This window comes from Eretmochelys imbricata, chromosome 9 (genome assembly GCF_965152235.1).
Source record: "Eretmochelys imbricata isolate rEreImb1 chromosome 9, rEreImb1.hap1, whole genome shotgun sequence".
Classification (NCBI taxonomy): domain Eukaryota; kingdom Metazoa; phylum Chordata; order Testudines; family Cheloniidae; genus Eretmochelys; species Eretmochelys imbricata.
This window is the reverse complement of record NC_135580.1, coordinates 94,052,962-94,069,953: the sequence shown is the minus strand read 5'-3', so window position 1 is coordinate 94,069,953 and position 16,992 is coordinate 94,052,962.

Here is a 16,992-nt window from a genome sequence, read left to right as displayed (position 1 = left end):
GACTAACAAATTTATTTGAGCATAAGCTTTCGTGAGCTACAGCTCACTTCATTGGATGCATTCAATCTGTATTTTCCACAGTATGCATCCGATGAAGTGAGCTGTAGCTCAAGAAAGCTTATGCACAAATAAATTTGTTAGTCTCTAAGGTGCCACAAGTCCTCCTTTTCTTTTTCCAGAATTTGAGTAATACATATATATTTTTTAAAAGACAGAACAATATGTAAATTAGGGCCCCAACAGGCAGTGTAAATAAAGACACAAAAAGACCTTTCAACATGATAAAATTCCTGGCATTGCTATGATAAGAGGCAAGATATTAGGGACTAGTATTGTAATTGAATGACTTTTTGTAGCAGAGGCAGAGAGAACACTTTGCAACAAACCCTACAGATTAGCATAATAATGACCAGATCAATAAGTTTATAATTTTGTAATAACTTAAAATAAACCAAATAAAAATAAAAATTAATGCATATAGTTTGCATAGCTGTCTACATACAGAAGTGTTAATAATAGAAACCCCATTCAATGCAAAAAGTGTTGAATGATACGATGGGGTGAGATCCCCACGCTAGCCCTGCCAGATGTGGAATTGGCCCAGGTGGGCCCAATCAGCTAATTAGGCTGCAAACTGGGGAGCTTTTGGCTGGAGACAGCTATTTAGATAGAGGCTCACCTGTGCAGGGACAGGTGGGGCCTGGCATAGACAGGGGCTGCTGGGAAAGGCTGTAGGAACACAAGAAGCAGTCACTCCCTGGGAAGAGGAAGGCGTGTTTGGAGGTTGTAGTAAGGGAGTTGTCATTCAGGTCAGAGTATAGGAAGTAGTCCAAGGAAGAAACAGTGAAGGCATAGAGAGGAAGCCCAGAGCTGCTGAATTAAGGGTCCCTAGCCAGAGAGGGCAGGCCTGGGTTCTCCCTTAGTGCCACTGAGGGTATGGTCTAGACCTGAGGACTCCCTAGGACTACTGATGGACTGAACCCTGGAAGTGAGGAACCTGAGTGGCCTTGCCAGAGAGCTAAGTCTTGTAGGAGACTCTGTGGAGCCCTGGAGCAAGGGGAGCTGCAGACCAGAATTGGAGTGATGGTATGCAAAACAAGCAAGGGGGTGTCCACTTCAGGAGCTAATCCCCAGAGTGACCAGGAGGAGGCACCAGACCAGTGGTGAGCGGTATACCCTGTAACAAGTGGGAATTAGTAAAAGGTATTAACCAATGGAAACCTAATGACATTACACGACTAAACTAAACCTTGTGGGAAAATGAATAAGGAGACAAAGATTTCTGTTATTTGGGGTATTTTCCAGCTAAGGAATAAAGTCACTTGCTCTGGGAAAACTTGATTTAGTAGACAAGTTTATATCAATGCGCCAATAAACAAAGTAGTGTTTTGTTGTTGTCAGATGCCAAATGAACTGGCACAGTTTCAAAATCTTTGGTGCCTGCTGCATCCTGCGGAGAATAAAAATAGAGCTGCCAGTTTCCAAACTCTCAACCATTCTACTTTTAAAGAAGCAGCTTTGTGTGTTAACGCTGTACCATGGCAACAAATGCACACAGCCCGGAAGTGGCAAGGTTTTTAAAAAAAAAAACACCCCACTATTGTGGACTGGTTTAAAACTTCATAGGAGTGCTATGATTTGTATTGTGAAAATATGCATGCATGAGTGTGATTATGTGTACACTAAGGAAAGAAAGATGTTGGTAGTCCATATTTATCAGCTATATCGAGTGGGTCTTATTTAGCAGAACAGACCTGCAAATTTTCTGCTGTGTAGGCCTGGGAAAGTGACACATCTGTCTTCCCTATAAGGCTCAGTTGCTCAGCATCATGACTGGCTGAGGTGCAATGCTACATTTTCATTAGCTGCAAGAATGCCTGCCCTGCATAGTTAGGGTGAGCTCATGCCATTCTTCTTTTCTCCATGGAATCTCAAGTTTTAAGAGGACCAACAACAAAAAATGCAGGGTTTGTGGGTGGTTTTTTTTTTTTTTTCAAAAGGAAATTCACCAGCAACCTAAAGTGAGGATGCATATTGTTTCCCAAGAATTCAGAGGTTAGAGACTGTGGTTCACAAACAACGCACTTTGAGGCTCACCCTGTATTTTGAATTAATATCCGGGCCTATCCTGTGCGTGGGGGAGAAAATCATACTCACCAAGCAATACACTGTAAAAAGTGCTGTAACTAATAGCTAACTTGCTTACAGGAAGCGCAGATCATACAGTTTCCTCCTGTATATCCCAATGCACAACTTTGCCCTCTACTCCAGGTTTACAGAAATGCTCTCAATAGGTACAGATATAAGTAATAGATAAATTGCCAGTTGATGGCACTCAAGAATATGTAGCATAGTTCCTGGGCCTTTTGTTTTTCACTGCAAAAGGCTTCCTCTGACAGCTCATTACATCAACTCTTATCATAGACAACTGGAGTTTCACTAACACAACTGTTCAAGTGATTAGGTTATCAATTTAAAAAAAAATCATCAAAACTTGAGTATATTTTGTAACCTTCCCATTTTCACTGAACGTACTTAAAATGTAACCCTGGGTGCCATTCTTCTTCAGTGTTTCTTAGCGATTCAGTGCTGGTCTAGTGATTTTTGTAAGTGACTGAGTTCTGTTACTAGTCGCGTGCATTTAAATACTAACAAAGAGGCAACATTGTCTGGTTCAGTAGCAAGAGAAGATTAGGAGTCAAGTTTGCAACTGATTCACTATGTGACCTTAAGCAAATCACCTGACCTCTCTCTGTCTTAGTTTAGCTTTAAAACAAGTATAGTAATAACTGTCAATCTCACCTGGCTGTTCTGAGGCTAAAATCAATCCTCTTTTGTAAAGCACTTTAGGACTCCTTTAGCACAAAAGAAAAAAAAAGTACAACAGTTGGCGATCTTATGAGAGACTGTACTGGTGGCAGATACTGTTGTTTGTTGGCTTAGCCAAACTCAAAATGTGTGTTTATCTAGCCCATGAAATAAAATATTAACAAACACCATTTGAAGCATTCTGTGTACCTATCTCTAGTGACTAAGCATAATATTAAAAGCCAAATGTATCCCTGCCATATAAACAATTAATTAAACCTGTTGTAAATGCAACCAGGATCCAAATGCCTAATTATAAAACAGATCAAACATTCGCTAACAATCCAGTGATAACTGAAGGTTTAGTCATGCTGTCAGAGGGAATCCTCTGTTGCATAACACTGAGCCCTGTTAGGTCTGTGACAGATTTCCATTGCCCCAGTCACCAAAACCCCAAAATTGCTACAGGTACAATATCCTTAGTGTGTCTTCCTTTGCTTTCTGTGCTCTAGTTTTTTGTCTCTTTTTGCTACTAGGTGTATAAGAATTAACATTGCAAACAACTTTTTTTAGTATCATATTAAAGCTTGACCCAAGAAGAACACTTTAAAGAATTAACATCAGTGACTCAGATCAGAAAGTGTTTTCACTTTTTGGTCATTTCTTTAGTTCAGAAGAATCTAAAAGATAAAGAATTTAACTTTTTTTTGTTGTTCAAAAGCCTTCCTTAAGGGTTATAAATATCTGTTCCTTTAATGCTACCAGATTAGGTAGTATATTTGTTAAATTTTGTTTCCTGGCTTTCTGTAGCTAACCAAATGTTCATGTTTATATGATTCCAGTGAAGTAGTCCACTAATGTATATCAAGCTTCAATTTCTCTACTTCTTTTCACCAACAAAATTATGCAGCTCATGCATTCGGTGCAATTACAGTAGATTGGATGATTGCAATTGTGAGTTCAATAAATTATGCTTGAGAGTTCCTGACATCAGTGTATTGAATTTAACATTTCATTACTGATCATTGCCTTCCCAGCCAGCACTGGATTAGAAAGGGGATTGTTTACTTATGTTTATAAGCAAAGAGAGTGAGGCCTGGTCTAAACTAGAAAAATAGGTTATCTTAACTACGCCACTCAGGGATGTGAAAAATCCCCACCCCTGAGCAAAGTGGTGTAGTTAAGACACCCTAAGTCCCTGTGTAGACAGCGCTAGGTCAGTAGAAGAATTCTTCTGTCGACCTAGCTACTGCCTCTCAGGGAGGTGGATTATCTACAGTGATGGGAAAACTCCTCCCGTTGTTATCGGTAGTGTCCACTCTGTAGTGGCACAGAGGTGCTGCTGCAGTGGCAGTTTAAGTGTAGACAGTCCCCAAGACACCATAACCTAATTCACCTAGTGCACCTGGAATAAAGGGAAAACCTATTCAAAAACAAACCTTGAGTCTAAGCCAAGCATGTTTCCTTACAGATGGAACCTTGTCCATTTTTTTGTGTTATATGTAATTTGTGCGTGTGTATATATAATATGAAATGCTGAATGTTCAGGCTTGTGACTACTTTCAGCCATTCTCTAGTTGCCTTTGCAATTCATACCTCACTTGGAGACTTTTCAACGGGTTGTACGTTGAGGCTGGAGATTTTAAATGGGGCCACAGCTGGTCGGCAGCCATCTCCCATTGAATTTCAGGCATTGTACATGCATTCACGTCCAAGGGGACTTGGGTGTCTCTCCCATAGACATCTTTAAATATATTTATTTTATATTTAAATATATTTTATTTGAATATGTTATCACTTGCGGCTTTGCAGTTCCAGGACCTATGTATGTGCCTAACATTATGGACTGAGAGTGGTTTAATTAACTATAAATGGGGTGAAGTTGAGCATGAGTGTAAGTCTTTGAAGGATCAGGGCCTTCAACTGTCAGCTTGCTGGGGAAGAGACTGTTTGTTTGTACAATGACTAGGCACAAGGCTCTAGTGCAATACAAAGAATAAATCTATAATACTTGGAGAAAAAGAACTTCAAGATTCCACTCTGGAGTCAAAGAATACATATTGTCATAAATGATCATGGGGGAGTATTTTCAGTTACACTCTGCTGCTTCTTAGGCCCAACTCAAGGGACCCAGTGCTATTAGCAGGCTGGGCAAAGGGCGGTTAAGTAGTTCTGGCTTGCTACCATATAATGAGTGGAGGTCAGAGGTTATTTCAATCCCGGAGATGCGGTAGTTCTCTAGGGCTCCAGTACATCTGCACTGTGTGGGGAAACTGGCAGATCTAGGCACCGACGGAGCCTCTTGCCCCACCCGTCCCCATTCCCCATCACTGCCCTACAACTGTGTACTAGCTCTGTACCCTGCACAAGGATGCAGCCCAGTCCACACTCAGACACCCCTTATGGAGCAGAATCACACGGATGCCAGGGGAGCCTGCATGACTGTGGAGTTGGGAGCTGGATTTGTCCCTACAGCACAATTTTGTTTGCAAACTGTTAAATTGGTTCCTGTCATCCAGGCGCTCGCCTGTTTCATTTATTACATGTGCTGGTCAGAGAGGGAGGTGAAAGGACCCAGCTCCACTCACCCTCCATAGAAAATGGAAGAGGGGTGGATTACTGCCCTATTGTGGATCCAGCATCATGCCTATAGTCACTCTGCCACCAGAGGGATACAAAAATAGTCCAATTTAAAAAATAACTCTCAAACGTTCTGGCTTGGCTTTTCTGTAACACGTATTGTCTATTCAAAACACACAAGGTGTTATAAAGGTTTTATTGCTGCTTATTTGGTATGTTCAGCTCAAGTCCACTGAAGTTTGACCTCTCTTATTTGATACTAAACCTTGCTAATTTTACAGCTCGTGTATGTAGGAAAAGCTGTATTTGTGATATGGATAAGCTGTCTTAGAGGTTTTTTACTGGGACAATTTTGTATTCTTCCACCTTCACAGGTGCGTACACATCTCCCCCTCCCCCAGTGTATGGTTGGTGTGTACACACATACCCTACAGGCACAGTTTTCCCACCACACACACACACACACAATGTGAACCTAATTATCACAGTGTAATGGAAAAAAATATCAGAGAAGCACTTTATGTATTTATGACTAGAAAACAGCTCAGCAAAACAAGCTATACTGTACATGACCAGAATCTCTTGAAGTACATCATTGTCGGCAATGCAGTAAGTCACAGAACAGAAAGAGAAACCATGGCAAACAACACTACCATATATAATTATGAATCAAAAGTCATAATCATTATATTCATAAATGAAAAGGCAAGAATGGCTGAAAATGAAGCTAAACCCAGGAAAAACAGGGTTAACAAGAGTTATGGGGCATAGCCCAAACCTCGTTTTGAGGCCAATTAAAGCCAATGAACAAACAAAAATAAAGATTTGGCTTGTCTAGAGATTACCCAAATTCCAAGATATTCAGAATTATACACGCTCTCATGGGAACCCAAATACACAGCCTTTGTTAACAATAATCTGCTCCTAGTGCAGCAGAAGAGAGTAGACTAGGAGGAGGAAAAGTGAGAGATGAAGAGAGCAGTGACAGCAACTTTCGCTGCTTTTCCTCTCCAAACTTCAACCACCTTGTAAATTCCACAGGCGGAAGAAGAGTCATCAAATATTAACCTTTCCTGCTGTAAATGTGAGAATAATCAACTTTCTTGTAATCCTGAGCTGCCTTCACTCATTAAAAATAAACCATTTTCATCATTTTATTTCACTTTCCTAAACTCCCAGCAATCTATTTCCATCCTATTTTTCCCTTCAAAATTTTACTTTTCACTTTCAAATGATATTGACAGTGAATAAAGCCAGGAAGATCCATATGACTAAACTGTATCTTTAATACCAAATATGTGGACATCAGGGAATGTATTGATGTATTTGTTTTTCTTTGGTAGCATCTGGGTCCATTACAAAGATAAAATGCAGCTTCACCCTAAAATTGTTTCCAATGGATGGTACAGTTCCTCCTCTAGTCATAAATGAAGATGCAATTGTCTGTAACCCAGAAACTTTCACCAAGATGTGTCTTGTTTATACTTTGGACCTGATCCCCAATGAGGGATCGATCCACAGTCAAAGACCCTGCGTCCTACCTGAACTCAGCCATTATGTGCTAGCCCAAGGGGAAAGATGGGGCTTCTAGGGTAGGTAGGTGCGAAATCATAGTGCTTTACAGAACCAAAAGCCTAGTTTAAACCTGGAAGCAAACAGGAAGCTAGTCCTGCTCTATGATGAGAGGTGTAGTGTGATCACACCAATCCACTCTAGTGGGTTTCTAATGGCGAAGCAGACTTCTTTCTCTTATTTTATATTTTATACATTGTCTAGTGCTCCACTCAGAAGGCTTTGGGAGACATTTCTGTCCTTCAGTCCCTCTTGTGAATCTGATGCCTGGCTTTTGGCTGAGTCTGCAGAGTTTTGCCTATCTCTGTCATTCCCTGGAGAGTCTCTGACCATCAGCCCAGAGTGAGGTGTATTTCCTTTTGTGAGGGGCGTAGAGCTGTTCATCTCAGCCCACGTGGCAGTCTCCTGTGACCACTGAAAGCAGCCTCTCCCTATTCACAGAGTGAGGTTGGGAGGTGTTAACTGGTGAGGTGACAGGATGTTGGTGAAGGGTGGAAGAAAAGCTGAAGTGTGGGCACAGAGGCTGGGGCAGTTGTAGGAGATATAGAAAGAGAAAAGACTCTGGAGAGAGAACAGGGGAATGGAGTTAGTGATGGGAAATACGGGGAGAGGGAATGTCTCAGCTTCACACAGAAGGGAGCAGTGGCCCCTGAAGTTGGCACAGGGGCAAGAGGCCTGCTGTCTACCCCAAATAAATGGACACTTTTTTAAACTAATAACTTGCCATTTATCTGCAAGTATGCAAAACAGACAAATTGGACATTATGCAAAATGGTTCCATGGCTTTTTGAGCAGCCAATGTAGGCAGATCTACTCTGCAGGGAAAGACTGGCAGGGCTCCCAAACAAATGTTAAACTCTGCTGGGATTATGTTCAGAACAGCTCAGAACTCCTAATTTTGCCTCCTCTGCTCCCTTGAAGTTGTTGAGCAAAAGCTAAATAAGTTTCAGGTAGGAATGGCATTAAAGATGTGAATATTTATATTTCTCTTCAAAGTCATTGGCATCATCACTCTTCTGATATGGCAAAAGCACAGTCATGTCACATTATGCTGCCTTAACATTTATTCCAGAAAGGAACGCAATATTCCACACTAAGCAATAAATCATTTTTCTGTACAACACTTTGTTAGTGTTACCTGTGAGGCATAATGCTATGGGGCAAATTACATTTTGGTGTAAGTAGCTGCAAATCCCTTGATGTCAATGTAGTTGCATCTCCTTATGTTTTAGTCTGAAATGTTGACTTTTAGATTATTGGATTTTAATAAGATTTTAAAATGTCAGTTAAATATTGTACAAGAGTAAGAGCACAACCTGTTCTCTTTGACTTACATGCTAAGTTTATTGACTAATAACCCAGCTGTTTAATTTACCTGTAGACTGTCACAAAGGTGTGCTCCTTAGTACTAAACTCTTCTGTATTGGACAGGACTAGGAACTGATGAGAGTTCACAAATTGTTATTAAAAAATGCCAGTTCAGCAAAACCAAACCTGTCTTGCAGGAAAGGGTTGGTTCTGACAAATTTCCCGACTCAGGGGAAAAAGTTAAAACGCTTGAAATAGTCCCTCTTTTAAATGAAAAGTTTTGGTTTGAAATTACTTTTCAAGAAGAAAAGTAACTTAATTTTATACTTAAAGCTTTAAAAAAGGGAGGTCAAAATCAAAATGAAATGTTTCAAAATCTTTGAAGCAAAATGTTTCAATGGACCAGAATTGAAATTTGCAGGTTGCTAACACGTTTGAGAACTCTTCATCCCAATTCGGTATGGGGGGAAAACTTTGAAATATCCAGTTCTCACAGGTTGGGAAAACTGTCTCCTGCCCGGCCCTACTTTGTAATTTCTCAGCTCCAGTATGTCACCTCACCTTGCCATGCATCCTCATGGATCTAGTAACAACTTGCCTCACAGGCGTAGTGAGAAACTAATTAATGTTTTCAAGTAGGTTGAAGATGAATAGCAGTGTGAGAGTACTAAAGAATATTATTCATTACTACTAGTATTACCTATTACTTTTGTAGTAAAGGGATGCAATTCACTTTGGGGTAGAAAGGAAGGCATCGAAAAATGTGTTGTGCTGCTGGAAAATATGACGGGCAGATTTCGACTTTCACAAATCAATAAAATCTTAATTGTACCATTTCAGCAAAGTAAATAGAAAAGGGTACAAAAACCTCTTTGTTATCTGATCATTCTTTTAATTTGTTTTGTTCTTTCGTCCCATTACATATTAAACCAATCCATGATTTTGTTGACCTGAATATTGGGATGTATTGACTTGAAAGGTAAATATTAACTGAGGGAAAACCAAGGTTGATGTTTATCTTGAAGGACAATAAATCTTGATGCATTGTGGTGTTTTGATGAGCATGTGTTAACTATAAACATACAGATTGTAGTAATCCAAAATGCTAGCCTAATTATATTAACTAAGAGCATGGTTTTCCTTATAAACTTACAATACAGACGGCAGAAGAAGTTAAGAGTTCGGGCGGGAGGGGAAGTATTTGCTTTTTCAGAAGTTGTGTGTAACCATAGCAATGAGGCTTTTTATAGAAAAAGGAACTTTATTATTTTAACCATTCTAATAGTGGATACCATAACAGCTAACATGAAAGGAAAGCAAGATGGTACGAATGTTTGCATAAAATACTTCAGTTACAAAGTATTTTATGTGTCACATGCCAGTCAAAACATGAATCTGGTTAGTAATGTTAGACCATTTTCCTCCACAGTTGCTGTGCGGCCTTTTTCTTTTTAACTTCTGTCTTTGTTCTACCTCAGCATTTGGCTGTCATGTCTTAAAGTTGGCCCAACTGCTTAGCCACTTGTTGAAAGAAATTAGTTAGACTTGGCATATGGCAGTTTTGTAAACAATATGTTTTCAGCTTCCTGTGTTCTGAGTTGTTTGCTAGGAAATTTGTAAAGCTGGTATGTGGTTAACTAAAAATGTTGCTCCCCACAAATGTCTGGAGAGGCTGTAATGTAAAGAAACATTCTCATATGTGGTGGATTTATCATATGCTTTGCTATTTGGCTGAATGATCTACAATTGCATACCCAAAAAAGCTATGTTAAAAAGATATTAAGATTGCAAAGTCAACACTCAGAAGTTAAGAGCTGCCTAAGGTTGCCAGGTGATCTTAATTCATGGCCCTTGCCTGTATGTTTTATAATCGTTTTTAATTATATACTGTCTTTTCCACAGGACTGCAGGATTTGTCCTAATATAATTGTAACCTTTTCAATATGTGCTATGCTAGATATGCAAAATCCTTTACTTTTAAATGAATAGTCTAGTAATGGGGGAGGGGGAATCAGTTCCTACAAGCAGGCTCATTTCATGAAGACTAGTTAATCTCTTCATTCAATGGACAAAATCCTATTATAACATAGATTGCTTTGATTTTAACCTCTTCTGATGCCTCTTGAAAGTGCAAAATGCTACTGTGGTTGCAAAGTACCAGTAATAATATTGGCTCTTATGTTCAAAGCTGGTATATCGGCTTCATAAATGTTTACATTTAATGGGCAGAATCAAGTTTTATTATTTTGTTTGTGATGCAAAATTTAATGTTTTGCTGTAGTATCCGAGCACCCATAATATTGTTCGCTCTCAAATGAGGTTGTCTGGAAGAATAGTCATGGACTACAAGGTGGCTAAATTTCATAAACTCTGATTTATTAATAAAATATGCATCAAGGCAAATTAAAGCTGATTAGCTGACGGCAAAACTTCCTAAACTGGAGGAATGTGCAGGATAGGGTCCTTATTTTTAAGCTTTCACATGAGATTTCATCTTCAGAATGAACAAACCAGAAGAGAATAGCACAGAAAACAGATGTGGTTCTCCACACCTAACACCAGGAGTTCACAAGAAGAAGACTCATATGAACTCCTGTCATGGCTGTAGGAGTCAGTGGTGAATATGATTTAATAGGAGTGATGCAAGAGAAATCCTTGTGTTTAATGGCTAACAAGGAATTTCCTAAATTATAATAGTACAAAGTAAGTTTTGGAAGGGATATAAAACCTCAGGCTTCAGAGCTTAAACCCATCAATCAATAGCTAGGAGGAGTTAGGGGGAGAGTCTCTGTTCACCTTCCTCTGAAACACCTGGGGCCAAGCAATGTCACAGACAACAGGCTTGACTAGAAAGACCGTGGGCTGATCCATATTTCAGTTCCAGTGTTCCAAGGTTCCTATGTTTCCAATGCACAAATCAATTCCCTCCTAGCTCAGGACTAGTGTAGAATTGGGAATAAACTAGTAAATATGTTGACTAACATGCATAAAATGATTTGAAGGACAGCTCTGGGTAAAGAAAAAGAGGCTTTTTTTGCTAAATTGACATAATTTGATACAAAGAGGTACTAACAAGGTATTAACATTAAGATACACATCTTAAAATGTGCATGGTTATATGCAACATGTTATCATGCAAAGTGAGTGTCTCAGAATCCCAAGGACAGCATTAGTTACTATGAAAGATACCTGTGTAGAGTGAAGGAAGAACCAGCAGGAAATCCAAGAACGGAAAAGAAGGCCTTAGGTGAGTGCAACATGAAGATGAACTTATTATGGTACACTACAAGAGAGGAGGCTAAAAGAAGTGGTAAAAAGTTAAGACCGTAAATGGCATGATAAAAATGTGAAGCTGTTTTTGATGGAGTAGGGTTTGAGGGAAACCTATTATGACATGAAGTGGAAGTCAGTTGTGATGGAGAGGGGAGATCTGTAATGCCAGGATGACTGACAACAATATGACGTAACTTACAGGGATATAGAATATAGCTGGAGTGGTCAACCTTCTCCAACAAAATACCCAGACTGTTGTAAAGAACATAATAAACTGGTATATTTCTATACATATCTGATTACATAAAACTTCTTCTTGAGAAAGAAGAATTGTATTGTTTCTTTTTATTTTAAAGAGGGTGAAAAAAGTAAAACAAGACTATAACACTGATCCAAAGCCTTTCACTTTGGAAACCAACCAGCTTAGAGTAACACTTCAGCCATTTAAATACCATGGGTGTTCCTGCTCTCATTGAACTTATGAGTCTTGACTGCAGTGAGACTAGGATCAGCCCCCGGTGATATTAGAACATCTGTTTAGAAAATGGCTAGTCGTTGAAATGTGAGTTATAGCATCTCACTTGCACTGGTGTGAAATCAGTAGTAACTCCATTAGTCAATGGTGTTACACCTGCATAAAACTGATGTGTGTGGAGACTCTAGTCCCATCAGTGAATTTTCTAACAGAGAATTAGTTAATTTCACATATTCCTATCCACCTTGCACCATTTACTGGGACATATCCTTCTCCCAGTTACTCAGGTATAAATCCAGAGTAAAGACACTGAAACCAGTGTGGTTATGCTAGATTTACACTGATGTGACTGAGACCAGAGTTTGGCCCTCAGTAGTATGGTGTAAATGAAATTTTCTAATCTCTACTTGGGTTGAAATGAAAACATCTGCCACTACTCATGACAGATTGTCAGAAACGCTCGCCTGATCTCATAGAGCAATTTTTGGATTGATTTAATTATAGGCAGTGTGACCTAGTTTTAAAATGCAACTTGTCAAATTAAGATCTGCCATTAGCTTATCCAGTGTCAATGCTAATGTTTTCTAGAGCAAAATTAACATGGTGGCCCTGATTCAATTCGGGGTGGGACCTAGGTTACAGACCTACAGTGTCTGCAAATCAACCTGGAGCTGGGGAAACAGTCGCTCAGGTTTGTATACCCTACTTCACTAGGGGGCTTGGAGACAGCTGCCAGACACCCAGAGAGTGGGAGGGGCAGGACAGAGATCAAGGCCAAGATGTACAGGAGAGGCACAGCTGTGTCACATCTCAGAGAGCTTTCCCTGGTGGGGCTTTTGTAGATCATTTAAAGTGCCCCCCCGCCCAGCATGAATGACTTTGCTGCCCTAGTGAAAAGAGTGAGTATTCACCTCGTGCATCCATAGGGATAAGTCAAGTCCCCTGTGTGTCAGGCTTCGAACTTCAGTTCATTATTAGTGTCAATACATTTTAAAGGACACTGGGCAGTAACCACTCTGACTGTATTTGCAATATCATATTGTGTTAGACAAAAAGCTTCACTTTCTAGTTATTTCCCAGTAGCATTAATTTTCACTGGCTTTTCTGGCATAACATGCCACATAGATTGGTGGTCCTGGTCAGTCCCAATACACACTCTGACATGACCTTCCTAATCCTACAAAGCTTTGAGCGTGCCTAGTTGTTGTTGGTTGTTTTTTTTTAATGGAAAAGACTCAAAGCTCCCAGGAAGAGGAGACATTGTGCTGTAGAACACCTGTTCTCTATGGCAGAGGGGGTTCAGATGAACTGAGCTGAGTTACTAAACAGAAACTATCACAGACTGACTCCTATGTTACCCATCTCTGGGGAACAGGTTTGCAGCTTATACCTTCATTCTGGTCCAAACTCATGACACTACTAGCTTTTATAGCCTACTACTTTACAAAATTCTAGAGATTCTACTCCATTAATTAAAGTGCTTACGCACTTGTCCTTACCTCATTCCCAATTATTTTGCAGGTCATAAAGACATTTGAAGGCATCTAAAGCCAATTATCCCTTAAACAAGCACTGCTCATATCTTGCCAGCCTTAGCAGAACATATGTCTTGTTTTTGCCAGTTTCTACATGTTTGTAAATGGGAACTGGGTCTGACCCAAACCGAGCACAATTCCTACTGACTTCTGCGTAGCCTGTTGTCCAGACTGATCAACGCAGAGCTGGGCAAAATTTTTTGACCAAACTTTTATTTTGGCCAAAAAAATGCAGATTTCGGTAACATCAAAATGTTTTGTAAACTTGTTGGTTTTGCCAGTTTGCTTGTGTTGGGAATGGGGGGGGGATTCTGAAAGTTAGTGTTTTGACATTTTTGAAATAATGTTTCGACTTTTTTGGTTTGAAATGATTACTCATTTGGAAATTTCCATCAATTTTATCTATCTTCCTCAAAAAATGTTGGAGAACTTTGAGCATTTAAAAGAAAACATGACGGGTTGAATGAACGAATTTTGTTTGACCTCAAACCATTATTTTTTGATGCTTTGACCCCAAAAAATCAGTTTGATCCCCATTTTCTCTCTTTTTTTTTGGAATTGCCAATAAACCAAATAATCCGTTCTTAACTTTAGATCAAAGCTTTATACGGCCAGCAAATGTAGTGTTTCCAATGGCTGTGTATTAAAGCACTATTACATCTATAATTTTAAGAGTTCATTTTCTGTGTAAGCTGTCTTGTTATAAAAGTTCCATAAACATTTGAAATGAGTAGGGTATTATATTTGCTGTGTAAAGTATTCCTGGCAACAGTCTGCTAAACACGGATGCTCTTAAAGTCAATGTCTCATGGACAGCATAGATAATTAATTAGGAAACATAAATGTAGTTGAACTTGAACTAAATTCCATCTAAAAGGATGGAAAATTAGGGCCCAACCAGGAAAGCTGCTAAGTATCTCTTGTAAGGTGTGCTACGCCAATAACCCTTGAGGGCACTTAGCACCCCACAGGAGTCACTCAGCACCTTGCAGCATCAGGTTTTGTTTCCCAAATGTGGAGGTGTATGTTGTAGACCATAATGCCTCAGGCTGGAGGTGAGACTACATGATCGAATGGCTCCTTCTGGCCTTAAAAATCAGTGAATGCAGATTTGTATGATATATCTGTATTTGCAAATTGGCAAAATTGGGGAAATATTAGGACATATCACTAGAAGTATCATTGGTCTGTAAGCTGCCTTGTAGCAAAATTGCCACCCCAGCACCTCTTCTGGCTGGATGTGGCATTATAGCCCCTTTTTGCCTCACTTTCCCCCCAGATTTCTTGGCCTACTAGGGCCATAGGAGTGACCTAGCCCTCCATCCACAGCACTTTATAGAGTCCAGCCCCTTCCAGGACCTCAGGGCCTTTCACCAAAGTCTAACGGAAACATTAACACAACCAAACCTTCAGGCCACCTGTTCCTCACAGGTGGATCATGATAGTCTTTTCCCCATGCATTATCCCAGACTTCTATGCTTCCAAGAACGCCGCTGTCCGGGGCTGCCACACTCCTCCCCTCACTCGGGTGCCACTTTGCCAGTGTTCCTGCCTCCAGCCAAGCTTCCAGAGTCCCCTGGGAGTAGCCAGTCTACTCTCCTCCTCTTGCTGCTTCCCAAAGAGACGGCCTTTGTCCTTCCAACTGGACTCACCCAACTCTTTATGCAGGTGCAGGGAGGAACAGCTCTCCCTAGCTGAGGTAAATCTGACTGGGCCTGGCCCACCCTCAAAGTATAAGCAGTTAGGTTAAGTGGCCTCTCAACCTGTATTAACACTTTCACAATATGCATGGGGTTAGCACCCCATCGAACTCCCCTTACAATAATTTGATTTTTTTTCCCCTGGTCCCTCTGAGTGGGGTCAAGAAGGTTGCAAAATTGTAGCTCTACACTCCCCACTATTGCTGTCAAAAAGAGGCTAAGGGCTGAGGCTAAATGGATATCCACTCGGCAAATTTTCTGAATGGCGCTTTAAATTTTCTGAACGGCTCATTGAATAGCATTCACTTCATTCAGCAATTTATGATCCACTTAACACATCCCTGGTAGCTAATTCAAACTCTGTTACTTTAAACTATGAACTGGTACAATAGGTACCAACAACTGCAAATCAATGGCAGTGTGAAATGGTGAACTTCCAAATGTGTAGGACTGGAAACAATCTATAAATTATACTATATTGTGTATGCATTTTCATTTTGGCAGAAGGATAGCTCAGTGGTTTGAGCATTGGCCTGCTAAACCCATGGTTGTGAGTTTAATCCTTGAAGGGGCCATTTAGGGATCTGGGGCAAAATTTGGGAATTAGTCCTGCTTTGAGCAGGGGGTTGGACCAGATGACCTCCTGAGCTCCCTTCCAACCCTGATATTCTATGATCTATTCTAAAAAGCTTCCAGTAATGAACAAGAAGTTAATCCTCAAATGCAGATTGTTTAGTTTCAAGCAAAGCCCTGAAGAGTCATAGACTGGTAGAAATGTTTGGGCTGGAAGGGACATCAAGAGGTCATCAGGTCCATTCAGGTCTGATTGAAGTCAATAGGACTCAACTACATGTTTACAGTGAAACAAGTGCTGACGTGCTTTGCTGAATCAGGGCCTAAAAATGCTAATGGAACAGCTCTACTTGACAAAAGAGCCATTATTCAATCAGATCCGGTAGATCATTCAAATCCTACTTAAAAGTTCAGTGCACAAAGTTTTATAAAAGTGCAACAATCAATTATTAGTCTTAATTTAATAGATTGGATCACATCATCGCTCAGCGATACACAGGTATTATGTATATTTTCAGTCACCAGAGCTTATCCAAAGCTCATATTATCTCTGCCTTTTAAATCTGGCCATAGAAGAATTATAAATGGTTAATCACATTTGGAAATGTCATTATTAAGTTTTTACGGGTTTGACATTTTCCATCTTTCTGCTATTTAAATTGATTTTTCTATAAAGCAGTTAAGGGCATCCTTTTTCCATTAAGGAAATGATAATTTAACTTCTGTTGTGATAATGTAAGGTACATACAGATGAAAAGGAGTTTTAACAACTTTGTCTTTCAAGGTCAGTGTCAAGAGCTCCCAACACTTGGCTAGTTTTCCAGACAGAAGTAAGTGGCTGTTTCAAGGCTCTAAGGCAAGAAAATCAGTGAAAACTTCAATACGTATGAAATACATTTGTTTCTTTTCCCAAAACCACTATACTTACAGGGGAAGAAATGATCCTATTTTATTAAGCCATTTGCCTTGGACAAGTTACATTGACAGGACAGTAGATGTCTCCTGAAAATATTAATGTAACTGTCAAGGGGTTTACCTAGATTCCTGGGGCTCTGTGTGCTGGGGCTCTCTGTGCCAAGGCAGCGCTTTAACGCGGCTGTGTAGTCGCGGCATAGCGCTGGGACAGAGCGCTCCCACCGCTATAAAAAACCCACCTCCAGGAGGGGAG